Consider the following 20,891-nt stretch of genomic DNA (forward strand, 5'->3'; position numbering starts at 1 on the left):
TCACCCACAATGATTAAATCATCCACATATATAGTAATGATCACAATACCTACATCACTCTCACATACATAGAATGAGTGATCAACATGTGCTCTATGAAATCCAATGTTGACAAGGTATTCTGCAATCCTATCATCCCATGCCCTAGGTGCTTGCTTTAGCCTATACAAGGCCTTACAAAGCCTGCATACATAATTTGGTTGATTCTCATTCACATAACCAGGTGGCTGTTGCACATAAACTTCCTCTTGCAACTTCCCTTGCAAGAAGGCATTCTTAACATCCATTTGATGCATGATCTAACCTTTTGATATAGCTACTACTATGACAACCCTTATAGTGGCCATTTTAGCCACTGGAGTAAAGGTCTCCTCATAATCAATACCATGAGTCTACGTATACGTTTGGAAATAGGATGTTCCTTATAGCACTTGATAGTTCCATTTGATTATGTTGTTTGACCTTGTAAACCCATTTGTAACCAATATCTTTCTTGCCTTAAGGTAAGGACATTGATACCCATGTGCCATTATCTATAAGTGTAGCCATTTCTTCATCCATAGCATGATCCCATTACTCATTATCCATTGCATCCTTAAAACAAGTAGGTTCCACATACTGTAAAACCTTAGCCATGTATGCATAGTGATGAGCTACACAACTATTATATGTCAATCACTGCATTGGCTTTCTTGCTCTACTTGACCTATGTGGACTTAGATCACTACTAGGTGCTTTAGCATCCTCTTATGCCTTCCGCACACTAGGTGTTTTAATAGATGGAATCCCAAGCTTCTCATCCAAGCTCTACTCAAAGTCATTTGAATCAACATCAACATGAGAGAAACTTGATGATACATATGTCATAATAGGTGAGTTTCCAACTTTCTCTTTATCTTTTCTTGATATTTATGATGTACTTGGTGGAGTAACCTATGACCTCAATCCACCACTCCAAGGTCTATCAACATAACCATGACTAGAAGACTCTTGTGGTTCACTCAATGTCTATGACTGCTAAGCTATTTTTTACACAACCATACTCTCATGCTCATCAACCCCAACTGTATTCTATACATTACTACATGAACTACTCATTTAATAAAGAACAACATCCTTGCTAACTCTTAGCTCACATATAACAGGGTTATAATATCTATATCCCTTTTTCTCAAGAGAATACTAATAAATACATATTTTTTTGCTTTGGGATCCAATTTATTATGCAACTTATCAAGAATATGGACATAAGCAATATATCCATATGCTTTCAAATGGGATAGATTTGGATTTTTGCACGTAAACTTCTCTTCAAGTATCATACCATGTATAATAGTAGCAGGTGTCCTGTTCATAATATGTATAGCAGTTGCAATTGCTTCAACCCAATAGTAATGAGGCAATTTTCTTTATGAGATCAATGCATGAGCCATCTACACAATATGCCTATATTTTTGCTGAGCAACTCCATTTTGCTACATAGTATATCTACATGTATATTGTCTATGTATATCACTTTTTTGTAAAAAATAAAAAAAACTCATTGGAGAGATATTCTCCCTCTCCATTTGATCTTAGGTATTTAATATGCAACCTTGTCTCCTTCTCAACCAAAGCCTTAAAGTCTTTAAATTAAAGTGAGTAAACACCTCACTTTTCTCACACATAAAGTAAACCCATACTTTGCAAGTATGATCATCAATGAAATAAACATAATATCTATAACCACTCAGAGTTGCAATCTTTGTAGGACCCCCCCCCCCCCCCCCCAAAATCCCACACATCAAAATGCATCAATTCAAGTAGCTTCTTGCATACATTCTTTTCATGTGGAAACGCATGCCTTGCTTACTTTCCAACTTGATATGCTTCACATACTTTGTGCATCCTATCAACTCTAAACTTAGGAAAGCCATTCATAATCTATTTTGGCTATATGTCTTTTAGCTATTGCACATTCACATGACCAATTCTCTTATGCCAAATTTCAATATAAGCCACAACACTTGAACCTTGTATAAACATGGTTGCATCCGTTTCAGGTAGACTTACATCAATAGTAAACAATCTACCACTATGTTTTCCTTTTGCAATCAATATGTAATCATTTTTAAAGATATTCTACATAACAACCATAAGATGTCAATGGAACATGCATTGTCTTCACATAGGCCAGAGACTCTGGATTGCACATATCTCTAAATCACTCTCTATGAGAAGTCATGTGGTTAGAGGCACCTGAATCTACGCACCATACAACATGCTTTGATAAAACATTAATAGTCATAGTGTTCATAAAGTGCTGCATAATAAACAACTATTCACTTTTGTCATAATTATTTTTGCTACTAGATGCATAGTTACCTTGTTACTTTTTTCTATTTCTAATTTTAGCTTTCTTTTTGAATAATTTTTTTGAAATGTGGCCTTTATAACCACAATGCCAATACTCTCTACTATCACTAGATTTCTCTTGCCTACTTTAGTCTTCACCTTGCCCTCTTGAGCTCCCCCTTTCTCGAGTCTGTCCTTCTCTATTTTGTTGTGCATCATAACCTTGACCATGACCACCACCTTAGCCTCTGCCATGACCTCGATGTCTGCAAGTAGAGTAAAACACATATTCAAACTTATTTTTTCTTTGAGAAGAAGAGGAATTCAAGCCAATGTTCTTCTCCTTAAGGATCAACATATCCAGAGTGCAATACCAGGGATATAATCCTTTTTATTTATAGATGATCTAAAGATCTTGTATTCATCTCCAAGTCTATCTAAGCATGCATGCATAACATCATCATCATCAACTATCACATTGCTAGATCCAAGAGCAGGCATAATCATTAATAGATAGGTTCTCTCTTTTCACTTGGTTTTGACTTGAGCTGTAGCTTTTTGACCTTTGTATTTACTTTGAATACCCTTGCCAAATTCTTCCATGCATTAGAGGAGGTTTTACATGAATAATACATGACTTTACTCTATGTTTACTCTCAATATTTCTTAGCCTTTAGCTATTTTGCAGTAGCATTTTTTGCCGAAATTTCAGGTGCTAGTACCATGTCTCCTTTAATATAACTGGTACACAAATCATATGCTGTATGCGCACGTAGTGAATGTTGGAAGGTCCCCAAGAACAAATAACTCTACTAAATTTCATAAAAGCAAGAAGAGAGTTTGCCCAACATGAAGCAAAAAGACAAATTGGGTACAATCTTCCTCCATGCCTTGTGTGAGCGCTCCACAAGGTATGTATTTATAAATTTATTAATTTTCAAGCTCATGCCCAATTTTATAATTAGCATGCTTTAGCTTTTGTGTTTGATTTTTTTCAAATAAAAATAAAGCAGTTAGGTGTCTCAAAAATCGTGATGTGTCTAAATACAATGTCCAATAATAAAATATTTAAACCAAGCGCTTATGTGCATACAAAATAATAAATGTTTGTCAAGCACTTTAATAAATAAGCACACCTAAATAAATATTAGTGCCATGCCTTTAATGATAAGGTATGTGCCCATAAAGAATGATAATATATTCTAGGTAATCTGAATACACGCTATCGCCCAGTGCTTCCTAATGCCACTAGTACCTGCTCTACACATCAACTGAAGCATTCACAATTTATAGAAAATAATAAAATTAAACCGATAAAAGTGAATAGCTAGTAGTCTTCAGCTAAAAAATAAATAAATAGGTTGGAAATCTATCCTAACCTAATTTAATATGAGTGCACTCTAAACTCATAAACGTCCATTAATTTAAATATGTATTTTGTAGAATCAACCAATGTGGAATCACCCACGTGCACATTGAATTAACATGACACGCTTGAAAAGGACAGGCATCCCCGTCAACTTCTCACACAAGGAATCCACCTTGTGTATGAGCCCCAACAAATAAATATAGTTTATGGAATCCACTGCAAGGAATAAAAACCTCATGGAATCCACCGTGGTCTCATGGAATCCACTATGGAATATGCCTCCTGGCATCATACCCCTGGGGTGGGATAGCAATTGTTCTCTATTGCTATTAGCTCCATGTGGAGCAAACAATGAGGGGTAAGCACTTATATCATAGGTGTGCATCCATTGGGCCTCTTCAACATGATGATTTTTAAATTTAACCAAATATCTAGAATATCTATAGCCAGTTCTAGTGGTCATAAAGTCAATATTTAGGATAGTTTCAAGTTCAAGGATTTCAGTTTCTTCTTCTAACAAAGGAGGGTTTTCATAGACAGGGTGAACATGTAATTGGTCTCTAAAAGATTGTAGTAAAATGATATGAAATGTATTATGGGGTTTTCAATGTTGGGGTAGTTCTAATTTAAATGCATTATCATTGATTTTGTGAATGATTTTGAAAGGTCCATAAAATCTAGGAGCTAACTTAACAACAGGGTGTTTCTCAACACTTTGCAATCTTCTGTTTTCAATGCGTAACCAAAATAATAATCAACATTGAAACTCATGACTTTTCTTTTCTTATTAGCTTGTTTAGTGTATGATTGTTGGGCTTTCACAATCATATCTTTAACTTCAACAAAAATAGTAGCATATGTATTGGAAATATCATCAACAACTTTAGCTTTGTTTGACAATGATGTAACAGGTGTAGGCAATCTATATCCATAAATGATTTCAAAAGGTGCTTTATGTGTAGCTATATGTGGTGTATTATTGTATGAAAATTGAAGTAAATGCAAGTGAGTATCCCATGTTTGTGGTTTTGAAATTGTGTATGCATGCAAAAGATCTAATATTGTACTGTTAGTATCTTTTGTTTTCCCATTTGCTTGCTCCAAAAAGTTGAAGTTAATTGCAGTCCTTCTTGCTGTACATGTACCTGTAAGCTAAGTAACTAGGGTTTTTGGGATTTGAAAAGGGAGAAAAGGGAAAGAGGAAAAGGACCAAAGCATGAAGCTCTGATACCACTTGTAATGAAAGAAGCTGAGGGGAGAGAGAAAGAGAGTTGAAGAGAGAGAAGAAGAAGAAAGAAGACTAGAAGAGGAGAGAAAGAGAAAGAGAGAAAAAAGGGGAGAAAGGAGAAGGAAGCCATGGAAGCTAGAGATGAAGGTGAAGAGTGTGATCTTGATAATAACTGGTTGCCCTAATCTGGGGCTCTTACACCTTAAATACCCCGATCAATGTGACGGGGTGTCTAAACCTTAGTCGGTGTGTATCCTGCTTGTTACAATCCATCCCCACTTGAAAGGTTTTTGCTCTAAAAAACAAGGAGAAACAGAGGGGAGTGATTGGTGGGGTAAGGGAGGGTTGTAGAGTACTACTCAGAGCCCTTTGACAATGAAGAATAGATGTGGAGAGACTAGGGACAGCATGCAGTCTTAAACTAGTCGACTGAAGTAAACTGGTCATAACTTTTGATAGGTGGCTCCAAATGGGGCATAATATATGTCAAAATGGAGATTATGACGAGTAATTTTAGCCTATTTAGAATGCACATGCATGTGATTTGAGTAAGTACAAACCTGTTCTAAAATAGTGTGCAGTCTACGGGTGTGAAGTGGGCAGTTTGGGGCATGACCGGCTAGTCTTCCAGCCATTGGGTTTCACGGAGGTAGGGAAATTCATCGAGGATGGTTGCTGGGTGCCAAGAGGCTTCTTCCAAGGGTAGGCCTTACCATTTGATGAGGTAGGGAAATTCATCGAGGATGGTTGTTGGGTGCCAAGAGGCTTCTTCCAAGGGTAGGCCTTACCATTTGATGAGGTATTCTTTGATGGATCGGGATCGTAAGTGCTTATCTCGCTGCCCAATGATTGCTTCAGGAACATATTGAGTGATGCCCTCTTCATCGATGGGGGGAAGTTCTTTCACAAAGTCCACTGAGGAGCCTACAAAGGGTTTCAACTGATTGACATGAAACACATTGTGGATTTTGGTGGTAGGGGGGAGTTCTAAGCGGTAGGCCAAGTCGCTAACTCTCTTCAGGATGCGGTATGGACCATAGAAGCGGTGGGCTAGCTTGTTACTGCTGCCCTCTTTGAGAGTGGAGTAGCAGGACTTAGGCACTTTCAAAAGGACCAATTCCCCTTCTTGGAATTCCAAATGCCTGCGTCTTTCATCAGCATAGAGTTTCATGTGTGTTTGGGACTTTTGAAGATTCATTTTGCATTACTGAAGTAAATCTTGCATGCGATCCAATTCAGCTTGACTCTGAGGATTGATCTTGTCAGTAAATAAGACTATAGGAAGGGGAACCTTATACCCATATAAGGCCTCAAAAGGGGAAACTCCAATGCTAGAGTGTGTGGAGTTATTATATGCAAACTCAGCCAAGTGAAGCCACATATCCTAACTATGCTGTACATCATGGCAAAAGTGCCTCAAGTATGTCTCAAGCCATTTGTTCACTCTCTCAGTTTGGCAATCAGTTTGAGGGTGGTATGCAGTGGATGGAGCAAGCTTGGTCCCCATAGAGGTGAAAATTGTCTGCCAAAAGTTGCTTATAAACTTTGCATCCCGATCATGTACAATGACTTGTGGTAAGCCATGCAACTTGAAGACATTTTCCATAAATTGAGTGGCCACCCGAGAGGTAGTATATTGGACCTTAGTGGGCAGCTTTGGTGAGGCGATCAACTACCACATAGATACTGTTCCACCCTTTCTTAGTCACGGGAAGGCCGATGATAAAGTCCATTGTGATGTAAGTCCATTTTCCTTCAGGGATAGGGAGAGGTTGCAAGAGGCCAGCAGGTCTAAGTGTACTATCCTTGTTCTGTTGGCATGGAACACATTTGGTCACAAAGTCCTTGATGTCCCTCCATAAGCCTTTCTAATGAAAGCTCTTGGCAATCCTGTCATATGTTTTGAAAACTCCCAAGTGATCGATAGTGGGGCAAGAATGCATTTCTTCCATGATCTTCTGCGTGAAGGGGGAAGTGTGTGGGATGACAATCTTGCCATGGAACCAAATAAGGCCATGCTTGAGCTGATATTGGGAGTTTTCAGCCATAACCCCATGCTGTAATTTCTGAAATATGTGGCTGAAATGATCATCTAACGAGGAAGCCTCCTAGAGCTCTTCAACCCAATCATTGTGCAATTCTGAGATAGATGACACTCTGCATGCCCACATTCGAGAAAGAGAATCAGCCACAATATTATCCTTGCCCCGCGTGTGTGAAATGTCAAAGTCATAGTTCTGTAAGGTTGCCACCTATCGTCATTGCTTAGGAGTCAAGGTAGATTGGGTCAAGAAGTATTGGAGGACTCGGTGATCGCTTTTCACTTGGAAGCGATTGCCATACAAATAGTGGTGCCATTTCTTGATGGCATGGAGGAGGACCAACATCTCTTGGTCATATACATTCATTTGCATCTCCTTCTCATCAAGCTTGCGACTTTAAAATGCAATCACACCATGCTCTTGCAACAACTGTACCAATACCCTGGCCACACTGGCATCACAATGAATGGTAAAGAGCTTAGAGAAGTCACGGAAAACAAGGATGGGGGCTGAAGTAAGCGCGTCCTTTAATTGTTTGAAGCTATGATCTGCAAAGCAGTGGCATCCCAAAAGAATGACTCTTTTTTCAAGTGATCAGTCAATGGTGCTACAATGGTGGCATAATGCTTAATGAAGTGTCTGTAGAATGAGGAGAGACCAAAGAAGCCATGTAAGGAGGTGGTGGTGGAAGGAGTGGGCCAATCCTTAACACATTGCACCTTTTTGGGGTCAGCATGTATACCATTTTTGCTCACAATGTGTCCAAAGTACTCCACAAATGTCTGTATGAATATACATTTGCTCTTCTTAGCAAAGAGTCGATGCTCTCTCAGTATGTCAAACACCCTCCAAACGTGTGTCAAGTGCTCCATAGATGACTTGCTGTAAATGAGGATGTCATCAAAGAAAACAAGCATGAACTTGAACAAAAAGGGTTGTAGGATTTTGTTCATGAGGCTTTGAAAGGTGGCAGGGGCGTTAGTCAACCCAAAAGGCATCACAAGAAAATGGTAAAGTCCACAATCAGTCTTGAAGGCCGTTTTGACCTCATCTCTTGCATGCATACGAATCTGATGGTAGCCAGAGTGCAAGTCAATCTTAGTGAAAAAGCATGCCCCTTTTAACTCATCTAGCAAATCATCAATCCGTGGGATGGGGTAGCGGTTCTTCACTGTAATTTTGTTCAAATCCCTGTAGTCAATACACATGTGAAAGGAGCCCTCTTTCCTTTTGACTAAGAGGACAGAGGATGCATAGGGGGAAGAACTCGATTCGATAAAACCCATCTCCAGCAACTCCTTGATTTTCTTTGCAACCTCTTCATGCTCATACTTGGAGAGTCTATAGGGGGGTTTGTTCACTGGCTTGGAATGGAGCTCTAGGTCAAGTGGGTGGTCCACTTGTCTCTTGGGAGGGAGGGATGTAGGCATCTGAAATAAGTCATTGTATTCTTCAAGTAAGGCCTAAAAGGCAAAGTCATGTGATACTATGGGGGACTAATCAGAATTGTCCTTGTTTAATTTCAAAACAAAGATATGTGAGCATTTCTTAAACTCCCGTTTAAGTTGCTTTGCTGTAATGAGCTGAAAATCAGCATGATCTCGAACTCCCTCTAGGTGGATAGGTTGTCCATGCATCATAAACTCCATGTAAAGCTGAGAGAAGTCCATAGCAATTTTCCCCAATTGTTTTAGTGAATCACAACCCAAGACAACATCAGTGGGGCCCATATCTAGGGCAATCAGATCAACCAGTGCTACATAATTTTTAGCCAAGCATAAGGGAATTGCAGGACATACATGTGTACTAATTTCTTCTTCTTCGTTTACTACTTGGACCTTCAAGGGGTGGTGTAATGCCATATGAATACATTTCAACTGGTCAATGGCTGATTTATTGACAAAACTATGTGTGCTTCCACTATCCACAAGGATAAAAACATGCTTCCCATTGATACTGCCTTGAATATGAAGGGTACTGGGGCTATGCGAACGTATCCAAGCATCCAAGGAGATCGAGCAAAGGGAAGTGGGAGGTTGGTGGGATGCTAAATCAAGTATCTGTGAGGGCGCACCGCCCAGGTCAAAGGGAAACTCATCCTCTAGGTCATAGAACTGCTCATGATCAACATCCTCCATGGGCTCAGTCTGGTCAATGGTGGCCAGGTCATCAGCCTCATTGTGCCAATCTTCCATGACATACATGCTATGAACTTTGACCTTAGCTATCTTGTACGGGCATTTGGAGGCATGATCAGCAGTGTACTTATCTCCACATTTAAAGCATAGGCCCTTTTCTTTCTGTTCCTTGACAACATCTGGGGAGATGAACCATTGACTACTGGATCCATGGGAAGGTGATGGAGTGGACTGTTTATTTTTAGTATATCGATTTTTAGCAATAGAGCCCGATGCTGTCCCAAAAGTGCCCATTTTCCTTTCAACATGGAAGGCCGGGTAAGTGGATACTTTGGGGCTGTTATTAGGCATAGAAGAGCCTCAAAGACCACCTCCGTATGGGGCTGATCATGAAGGGATGCGGGAAGGTCCAACACCTTGTTGAAAATGCTCATTCTTATGGTACTTTCTTGCATATCTCTCAGCCAGTTCGCTTGCATCAAACAGTGTAGTGGGTTTTTGGGCCACATGACATCAGTTGATACACTTGATTCCAACCCATAGATGTACTTGTGCAACTTAGAATCATCATTGATGCTTTCCACATACATGGCTAAGTTCATGAATTGATTGGTGTAGTCACGTACAGTGAGGTTACATTGGTCAAGAGTGTACCATCTTCTTGCCAACCATTCTTTTTCTAGAGGGGACACAAAAACTTGGACCATATGCATTTTTAAATCTTCCCAACCAATGAACTGCTGATTCTCCTGATTGATATAGCGCCACCAAGTGTGGGCAAAACCTTCCAAGTGGAGAGAAGCAAAAAGTATTTTCTGCTCATCAGTGCCGGGGTAGATGTTGAAGTAGGACTCCAACTTGGACGTCCATTCTTCCAGGAGGCAATGCTGCCCATGAAATCCTTGTTGTCCATGCATCCCGTGGTGGCCATACATGCCCTGCTATCCATACATCCCTTGTGGTGCATTTAGCCCATGTTGTCCATTATAGCCATGCTGTCCATGATTGCCAGGTTGGTCATTTGTACCATATTGTCCTTGATAGGGTTGATTCATATGTGGTGCATGGGGGCTCCAAGGTAGAGCAGGTGAAATTTGACCCAAGGTGGGGGAAGGCCTCAAGTGAATGTTGCCGGCCTGGTGGACAGGGGAATTCAATAGGGGCTCATCATGCATGTGAGAGGGTTCCCTGATCTCATAAGTAGAAGGGAAAATTCCCTTAGCGCCAAGTATACCCTGTGGTCCATGCGATGGTTCCTAATGTGGCGAGCGTCTAGACTCATGTCTAGAGTCATTGGTCTTCTCTTGGGATGAAGCAGTCACTAACTAAGCAGCAAGAGCAGTGAGCTATTCCAAGGTCCGTTGGGTCTTTGAGTTTGAGATAGCCATGTGCATGTACCTCAAGTGGCATACATGGGTGCCATTATCATTGCGGGGTATTCAAGAGGGATCATTGGGGTAGGGGAGTGGGTTTATGGAAGTACCTGCACCTACAAACAAGTATTGGGCTCCAGACCACTGGGAGGTGGGCAAAATTTCCCCCAGGCCGGGTTGTGCACCCCTTCAGGGTGTTAAGTGGTAAGGGAGGGTCACCTCTCTTTTCTCTTACCACCTCTCTTGGCATCGGCCTTTTTCCTCAGCTGGAGTATACATGGTAGACATTTTTAATTAGCAATCAGCATGAGATGCATTGGAAAGGAGACATTGGGTGCCTTTTCATGAGATGCAAGGAATGATGGGGGTTGGGGTAGGGGTTATCTTGGCAGTCCAGTGACTCACTGGCTGCTACTTACCCAATTCACAATGGCTAATATTCTTCCAAGATCATAAGAAAAAGTAGGGGTTAATGTTAGCCATTACAATGAAATTCGGGAAGAGGTATGATGCTCGTATGCAATCTTGAATCTCTCCAACAATGGATTAAGCTCAGCAAGTGGCTAAATTGAGAGATTAAGATCAGAGTGGCATACCTCTTGAATGCTTGTGATGACCGTTGAAGCCCAAATCGTCATGATGCCGCTTGCTCCATTGATCAAGTCCGGTTGTTGGTTAGGCATCTGTGGAAGAGTGCTTCAGCCTTTGAGTGCTCTTGCTGATGAAGAAGGCTCCCAAGCTTATCTCCGAGCTTGAACTTCAAGAATGGGAAGCTTCAAGTGAAGCTTTCATGGCTGCCCGCAAAGCTCCCATGCATGATGAGCTCAATGGCTTCATCCAGGCAAGAGGAATCCTTCATGGGGTGAAGGGGTTATGGGGTTGATCTCTAGGTCAGAGGAAGCTTCAATTAGGAGAATCCATGGTTGCCCCAAACTGTTTCAAATAGTCCCAGCTGTTGTCCACCATGGGAGTTGATTCCCGAGAGTAAGAATGCCAAAGATGAAGGCCAAGGAGCTGGAGCAGTGCCCTGGAGTAGCAAGGAGGGGAGGGCAGCAGGAGGGGAAGTGGCATTAGGGTTGGGGGGGAGCAAGATAGCCAGCGCAAAATGTACCGCAAATTGTGGGGCTATCCTGTAGGCCTCTTGGACAGCAAACCCCCCCAGTCCACCTCTTGATTAGGAGCTTGGGAGGCCACGGAAGAAGTCCCGGGGCTGGTTGATGTCAGAGAGCACCTTTAGGTCAGATTTCTTGGGGTTTCTTTGGGCGGACAGCCATGGCAGCTTACAAGAGAAGAGAGATAAAGAGGGATGAGGCAAAAAGTAACTGAGGTTTTGCCCTCCTCCAACTCTTGGCACTCTAAACTTGGCCTGGAACCCTTAAAATTTGCATGAAAAGAATTGACGACCTGCTATTTTAACCGTTTTACCTCCAGATATGTCTGAGTCTCTAGCCATAGCTCCTACTTGGTCCAAAAAGTTGAAGTTAACTATAGTCCTTCTTGCAGTACTTGTACCTGTAAGTTGAGTAACTAGGGTTTTTGGGATTTGAAAAGGGAGAAAAGGGAAAGAGGAAAAGGACCAAAGCCTGAAGCTCTGATACCACTTGTAATGAAAGAAGCTGAGGGGAGAGAGAAAGAGAGCTGAAGAGAGAGAAGAAGAAAGAAGAAGACTAGAAGAGGAGAGAGAAAGAGAGAAAAGAGGGGAGAAAGGAGAAGGAAGCCAAGGAAGCTGGAGATGAACGTGAAGGGTGTGATCTTGAAAATAACTGGTCACCCTAATCTAGGGCTCTTACACCTTAAATACCCCGGTCAGTGTGACAGGGTGTCTAAACCCTAGTCGGTGTGTCTCCCGCTTGTTACACTAACTCTCCAAACCAATTATGTAGTTTAGGTCTGGCCTGGTGATTGTCAAATAGATAAGGCTACTCATAATCTTCCGATACATAGTGACATCCTCAATCTAGTCACCCTCATGTGCACTAAGCTTAGCATTAATATACAAAGGTATAGTTTGCACTCCTAAGTGTGCAAGCAAAATACGGGTGGAGTGATGCAAGTGTGACTGAGTTGTTCAGGTACCTTGTATGTACGCTTCATTGATTTCTTTTCGGCACTATTATTAAAAACATTATACTTTTTCAAGGTGTTTTATGATTTTTTTCAGGTTATTGAAATATCATATATTACCACTTGCAAATACTATGCTTGAGTCTCGTGATGATGGACAACATGTTTTACGAAAGCTTGGCATGGACTACAACAGCATCCATGCATGTATCAGTGACTACTAGAAAGAATGGTCGATTAAAGTCAGGTAATTGCAAAAAAGGTGCATGTATTAAAGCATGTTTCAATAAATCAAAAGACTTTTGCTGATTATCAGACCAATGATATACAACACCTTTCTTTAGTAATTTTTGTTAAAGGTAATGCAAGTAATGAAAAAATTCTCACAAAATTTTTGTAAAAGCTAGCAAGACCTAAGAAAGAACATAACTCATGCACATTTTTAGAGATTGGCCAATTCAAAATTTCTTCTATCTTTTGAGGATCAACTTGAATACCATCATAAGAGATAATATGTCGTAAGTATTCAATGTGGGTTTGGAAAAATTCACTCTTTTCAAGGTTAGCACATAATTGATTTTCTTTCAACAATTTGAAAACCAAAGAAGTAAACCGGACATATACTTGCACTTGTGGATCATCTCAGGAACATCTTCAAGCATTCGAAGTTGCGATAAGGCATTCCAAAAACGCTCAGTGTATTGCAGAATAGGCTCACAATCTCTTTGCTGTAGAATATCCCACTGTTTGATTGCTTTTTCATGGAATTGAGGTGGAAGAAAATTCCATAAAAATTTCTTTTGAAAGGCCTTCCAAGTAGTAGGACAATCAATACTCTTGCAGAAAACAATCCACCATAACGATGCTCTGTCCACTAGATGGTTAGTGACACATTTGAGTTTATCTTTTCGGCATACTGTTTTTCATGGAAGTAATCATCAAACTAACTGATAAAAGCGAGAATAATTTTTCTATCATGTTGCCCATTAAAAGTAAAGAATTTGAAATTTCTTTTACTTATCTTGGCTTCTTTCCTGAGAGATTGTGCTTTGAGTGTCGCATCAATCGTACGTCGAATAACATCTCGAGTTGCGGTCCATCTTGTTCCATAGTGGATTGTTGAAGTGTTTGTCAGTTGTGCTTGCAAAGTTTGACGTGCTTTTCGTTCCTCTTGACATTGCACCATAATTAGATCCAATTTTTGCTCCATCATTGGTTTCGGTAAATCACCTTCAGCCATAAAATCTTTCCTAGTTTGATCAGACATCTTGAAAAATCTCAAACAACCTCACACACTCGAAATCTTGTTAGAGTGATGAGTGTAGCTCGAGTTTGGGTTTACAAGGCTTGTTTTTTTAAATTAAAAAAAGACTTTTTGTGATCTTGCTTCTTTTTCGGATATGGTAATTGATGTGGGTCATCTTTCAACGAATACTTTTTTCATGTAGATTGCGTATGACAATTCGCTTTGCTGGAAATAGTCTTTGTCGTCAGGGTGCAGGTACAAATAGGGGCTTGTTGGAGTTGCAAAACCGGTTCGGGATTGATTTGGGAAAGAGAGTTTGTATGACATGAATCAAAAAGACAAATTGGATACAATCTCCCCCCATTCCTTGTGTGAGCGCTCCACAAGGCATGTGTTTATAAATTTATTAATCTCCAAGCTAAAAAAATAGCCCAATTTTACAATTAGCATACTTTAGCTTTTGTGTTTGCTTTTTTTCAAATAAAGAATAAAGCGGTTGGGTATCCTAAAAGTAGGGCTCTGCCAAAATACAATATCTAATAATGAAATATTTAAACCGAGCACTTATGCACATATAAAATAATAAATATTTGTTAAGTACTTCAAGAAATAAGCGCATCTAAATAAATATTAGTGCCACACCTTTAATGATAAGATGCGCGTCCATAAAAAATGATAATATCTTCTAGGTAATCTGAATACACGCTATCGCCCAGTGCTTTCCAATGCCATCGTTGCTTGCTCTACACAATCAACTGAAGCATTTACAATTGTTAGAAAATAATAAAATTAAATAGAAAAAAGTGAATACCTAGCAATCTTTAGCTACAAAATAAATAAATAGGTTGAAACTATGTCATAACCTTAATTTAATACGAGTGCACTCTAAACTCATAAACATCCATTAATTTAAATATGTATTTTGTGGAATCACCTGCTGTGGAATCACCCATGTGCACATTAAATTAACATGGCGCCCAAAAAGGACAGGCGTCCCTGTCAACTTCTCGCACACACGTGCACATTAAATTAACATGACGCCCGAAAAGGACAGGCGTCCCTGTCAACTTCTCGCACAAGGAATCCACCTTGTGTACGAGTCCCAGCAAATAAATATAGTTTTACGAAATCCACCTCACGGAATCCTCCATGGAATAAAAACCTTATGGAATCCACCGTGGTCTCATGGAATCCATCGTGGAATATGCCTCTTGGCATCAATAATTCCAAACACCTTTGGCCTTTAAGAAATTTGTCATCTTGAACTTCCACATAGGATAATTTTTCTTATCAAGATTCTCATTGACAATCTTGTTGAAGTTGTTAGACATTTTGACTGCAAACACAAAACCATACAAAAACCTGCAATATGCAAGCAAGTTGATACTAGATGCACCAAGCTAAACATGCAGCCTTTTTCCTTATAGATTTTTATATATGTAACCTATGCACATGTAAACGTCGGATATAGCCAAAACTATAATATATCCAAAAACTGATATTAGGACCACTTGCAAGTCTAGAATGGAGGAAAAAATAATCTTAGATGCATAAAAATCACCAAGTTTCACTACAATCGGAGACTGCAACCTTGCCAGTCTTAGAGTCTCCTGTGGCTATAATCTAAGGCAAATCGAGCAAGGTGGAAGAGGTTCTTACATGTTACTTGCTTGTGTACTCCAATGCATTCACCTTAGCCTTCACAATCAATATCCTAAAGTTATGGGATGGCTCTGATACTAGGAAAACATACACAAGAGGGATTGTGCCGAGGCTTGCTTGTGACATCTGAGGAAAGCCTGTTATGTGCAAGATTTGGGATCCATGTCATATGTCCAAACCGATTTGCCAACATGTCTCGAGGTGTGTGTGTATGGATGATATTACATGGATATTATTCAATCAACGCTATCACCATCATAATTGGAGCAATACTCGTGAATGCGAGATGACTCTATCATGAGTTGTAGTAATTTTGAAGAGATTGGCTTCAATTTGTGCTATAGTAACTATCATCGGGTATCAAAGAAGGAGATGTAGAGAAGCAGAGGAGGATGACGAAGAGGTGTATGATGAGGATAAAGTTTTGCATTAAACAAAAAAAAAAGAGACTTAAGCTGAGAAGAATCTCAAGGGTTTATGGATAGCAGGAATATGAAAATACCCTCTCAATTGAAGGGGAGGTGGTAAGGATCCATTATGGGTGCGAACGAAAAACGAGAATCGAAATCTATCTGAGCCATCACCCTCCCGACATTGATAGAGGACACGCCAAGTTGACGCACTCCAAACGAATGTGCAACAGAATACAATGAAGGATTGGTAAAGAAGTTGTATTGCCTCTGGTTCTAAGTGTGCCATAATCGGTAAGCATATACGGGGGGTGGCAAAAAGGGTGGTTTTAAAATATGAAGAGAAGAAATGATGCGACAGTTTTGCGTTATGCTTTCTTAAAGCATAAGCTTTAAAAGCTAAACCTTAATGCTTTAAGCTAAAAAGCCTTAGGCTTTTTTGGATTAAGAAAAAGCACAACGTGAGAAGAAGAGGAGGAAAATCTATATAAGAGAGCCCCTAATGGTGCTCTTGGGGAGATATGGGCCATCAAAATCAAACGAGAGAGGCTAGAGGTGGAGCTTGTATCCCTCGCCCTCTTCGAAGATCTTACCATCGAATCTGGGAGAGAAGGCTTGAGGTTGAACTTAGTGTCCCTTGCCTACATTGAAGTTTCCACCACGAGTCATTTATGAAGGTGGTTTGAGTTGAGCTTTAAGCTCCTCGCCTACTTTGAAGGTCATCATCAAGTTTCTTGGAGTGGCTTTTGAGTTTGAGCTTTGAGCTCCTCACTTTCCTTGAAGATATTTCCTTAAAACCATACTGCCCACCTTCTTCTCTTCTCTCTCAGTTCAAGATTGCAACCTTGTCTTCCCCGAGATCATTTGATCATATCCTTTAACTCCCCTTGACTAAGAGTTTTTTTAAATCTTGTATCATGTCTATCAAAAGGTTTTTTTAAATCTTGTATCATGTCCATCAAAAAGTTTTTAAAAATCTTGTATCATGTCTATCAAAAAGTATGTTTTCTCATTTGTCTTGAATCTAAAATTCTTATGGATAATTATTTTACATTGAGTTCTCCCATTGCAAAGCATCCCTGCAGCGAGTAACATCATATTGGGGAATATGGGAATTTTCCATAAGTTTGGGACACATGGTCAAATCTTTGGATTTGTCATAACTTTAACACTATAGCTCCAAATCAAGCATTCTATAGCTCAATAAATTCCATTTTTCAAGCGCTTTCCAATGATAGGTCACATCATATGGTTTTGAGAAACTTATGGGCATGTTATCCGAGTGTCACCTTTTTAGTATTCAAAAAATGGGAATTGGGAGATTCCCAAACTTACTAATTTTGTTTTGAGTGACTTTCAGAAATCCCCACGCAAATCCCATGCGACACAATGACTCACACAAATGATCAGAGTTTCATTCATAAATGGGCAAGTTTGAGTCAATTTGCAATAGCAAATCAAAACTAGAAGTATCAATGTCTCTAGCATCATCATTCTCCTCATCGTTGCAAGCATCTAGGCTAGATGATTAGATTTTTGCATTTTTCTACATGTTACTAGTTCTTCATCTATGGATCATAGAAATAAGAGAGTGTTTGATAATGTAAAGTACATGGATTATCCTTTGAATATTTATCAATGCAATGAGACAAGTGTGAGCCTGCAACATACTCACAATTCCATTGGTCATCATGTTACACATCATCCTTGGAAACTAGCCAAAAAACTCTCTATATGTTGCATCTATGCAGCTTATCTCCACGTTGAAATGCCTTATTTAAATAGTTGACTACATTGGCTATACACTTCATATGCTAGCCATCTAGTTTCAACTTCTCGTGAGTGAAGTTTCTCTTTATGACTATCCCAACTTCATTGTGCTCCCCTTTTCCATGTCCTGATGCCGAGAAGTTATGCATCATTTGCAAACCTATCAAGTAGTAATACTTGGCCACAAATTAGAAATATATTCTAGCTTTGGATTGAGGCACTGCACCCTTTGACCATACCCAATAATATTGTAAAGAATCACCCTTTTGTTTTTTCCACTTGTTATGGAGAAGAAAACAATGATGTACAAAGAGAGTAATGTAACTTATTACTAGATATGTAAAAATGGAGTGTCTTTTCCACATCGTCTCTAGCATTCTAGAAATAAGTTATGTGAACAAGTATTGTAATTTGATTAGACCACCAATGCACGGATCGTAACTTGATTAGACTACTAGTGCAAGGATTAGACCACTAGTGCAGGGATTGTATCTTGTTCTACATCTTAAATGAGTAATTCTCTGCAAAGTTAATAACTGAAACAATAATATCAGATGGAAACTTTATCAAGCATTCTTTTAACTGCTATGCTTGCCATTGAAAAATGAAATTGTACTTGAGAAGTGCATAAGATGAGAGGAGAACATGTCAATAAATGTAGGGCTTCTCATTCATTGCAGCACCAAGTCCTTTCTTTTCTTCTTAGCTCCACATGAATCCACTTGCCTTGTTGAGACATCTGTGAAGATATTCATAGTGATGTCCCTACTGTCCACTAAAGTCTCATTAGGACACATTGCCAACCTTTTAACTCCACATCTACCACAATCCCCAAACAAGGATTCTTTTACATGGTATTCTAAATCGTGTGGCTTTTGACACATACATGATTCCCACATATTAGTGAGGCTATGATATACTGATTGGTTTGTCATACATTGACTTGGATCATCATTTTTGCGACAAACAGAACATGTGTATCCATGATCCTTTCCATGGTGCCCAAACTTTTTTGTCTCATTAGATTAAATGCCTCCTTAAAATATACCATTTGGACGTGATATACAGAACAATACATATACGACTTCTTCAATTTTGGGATAAAGGAAGGCTTTAATACCTCAAAACATCTAAGATATATTTTTACTTGTAGATGGGCCATTTTAAATCTTTGGTACAACTCAACCTATGATATTAAAAATGTCAAACTCATGAGGTTAATCTTTCATTTAAAATAATAATTGGTACTATGCTTGAACATCTTGGCACCCTTATCTAGTACCATTCAATATAGATTTGGAAATCCACAACCAATTTGGTACTTTATAGAACCAATCTAAGACTTTACATTAGAATTTTGGTATTGTGATAGGAAATATGACAGATTACTAGACTCATCTAATAACCCCTTTTGATTGTCTATAGAACCAATTTGGTACTTTTTAGAAACATTTTGGTACCAAGGTAAGAAAAATAATAGAGGACTAGACCTAGTTGGTATCCCTTTTGGTATTATATAGACCCAATTTGGTATTGTACAAAACCAATTTGGTACTTTATAGAAGAATTTTGCATGCTGTGCTACGAAATATAACAGAGCGCCTGAGCCATTTGGTACTATAGAGTACCAATTTAAAACTTCACAAAAGTATTTGCTACTGTTATAGGAAATAACGGAGTATTGGAGCCCTTTGATACCCCCATTTGGTACCACGTTGTACCGATTTGAATCTTTATAGTACCCTTTTGGTATTGATCTAGGGAATGTATTGGAGTACTAGATTTTTTGATAATATGGAGTCGCAATTTGGTGCTTCTCATAGAAGCATTTGGTATTTTATAGTAACCTTTTGGTACTACAGTAGGGAATGCATAGAATACTACATCCATTTGGTACTACGTACTTTCAATTTGGTACTTCACAAAAGCGCTTGTTGTTGGTACTTCAAACTACCCTTTTGATACTATACATGGAATGCACTAGAGTACTAGATCCACTTGGTACTATGCATCACAAATTTGGAACTTTACAAAAATATTAAAGGGCACTATGTCGGAAATGAACTAGAGTACTAAATCCATTTGGTACTATGAACTAGAGTACTAGATCCATTTGGTACTATGCATCACAAATTTAGAACTATACAATTTTTTCTTGGGTACTATACTATGAGATACAATACACTAGTGGAGCCATTTTGTCACCTTATTTGGCAAAGTATAGTATCATGATGGTACCACAAAGTATAACACTAGCAATGTGCTAGCACCCAAAATAGATGGAATGCTCTAATGATGTTCCTTATATGAGAGTAAAGAGTAGATGGAACCTAGAGATTATTACAAAAGAATGGCACAAGATACAATTCAAGCACCTTCATATCAAGATAGGCTCTCCTAAGACTACATCACACCTCACACAAATAGAGAAATAAAAGATAACATGAATGGTTCAAATTAACCTGAGAGTCATCAAGAAGATGCACAGTATGATTCACAACATTTTTTTTGTTCAATCAGCTTTGGACATATATCCTTTTTGTTGGGTGAAACTTGAGTCTACATGCTCCAAAATGCACACAATAGATCTCTTACTTTAATTGTGATGATGTTGCATCGAGGCAGCTGTCTTTGATAGACACTCCATGGCAAAACTACCTCATTATTTTTAATCTCAAGACAAGAACTAGTTGTAACAATGTTTCTCCAGTGAACACCCAAAATACTTGCTATTCTTGTATGGTTCATTTTTGCCATGATTAAGGATGATCTCTTTAAGAAGAGCTCATGTGTAGAATGGGGCACCTTGAGCTAGCTGAGTGTGTTCTGGATGTTGGATATAAGAGTGCTATCAATATTAACTACTAATGATTACAGGACTTGAAAAGTCAGATGAAGTAGGAGCTATTTGAATAAATCTCTTTAGGTACTTGTCGTAGTCCCTAGTCTTTGCTTGTGCCAAAACTTTGCCATAGTTGAACATACTTGCTTTCTTTGCTTCGCTTCATCTATTGAAGATGGATATTTTAATCTATTGTATTCTTTTTTTTTCTATCTTTGTTCTCTTTTCTTAGTAGCCCAATACTCATGCATAGATAAGTTAAAAATTAATATATTGTATCAACACATGAAACTACCAATCTAGCTTTTACACTAACCAATTGGTCTTTGTAAAAGTTATGGTCCTTTCGGATCTATGCTATTGGGGGTGTTTGTGCTATCCCAACTTTAATTTAAAATATTTCCAACTTCTCA

At 39.1% G+C, this 20,891-nt stretch overlaps 1 pseudogene; it reads right to left on the reverse strand.

Moving 5' to 3' along the window:
* Positions 1–15,011: 15,011 nt before the first annotated feature.
* LOC148041331 (uncharacterized) lies at positions 15,012–18,687 on the reverse strand (annotated as a pseudogene).
* Positions 18,688–20,891: the final 2,204 nt, after the last annotated feature.

This window comes from Lygodium microphyllum, chromosome 1, assembly GCF_053477565.2.
Source record: "Lygodium microphyllum isolate KBCC chromosome 1, Lygodium_microphyllum_v1.1.10, whole genome shotgun sequence".
In the NCBI taxonomy this organism is placed as follows: domain Eukaryota; kingdom Viridiplantae; phylum Streptophyta; class Polypodiopsida; order Schizaeales; family Lygodiaceae; genus Lygodium; species Lygodium microphyllum.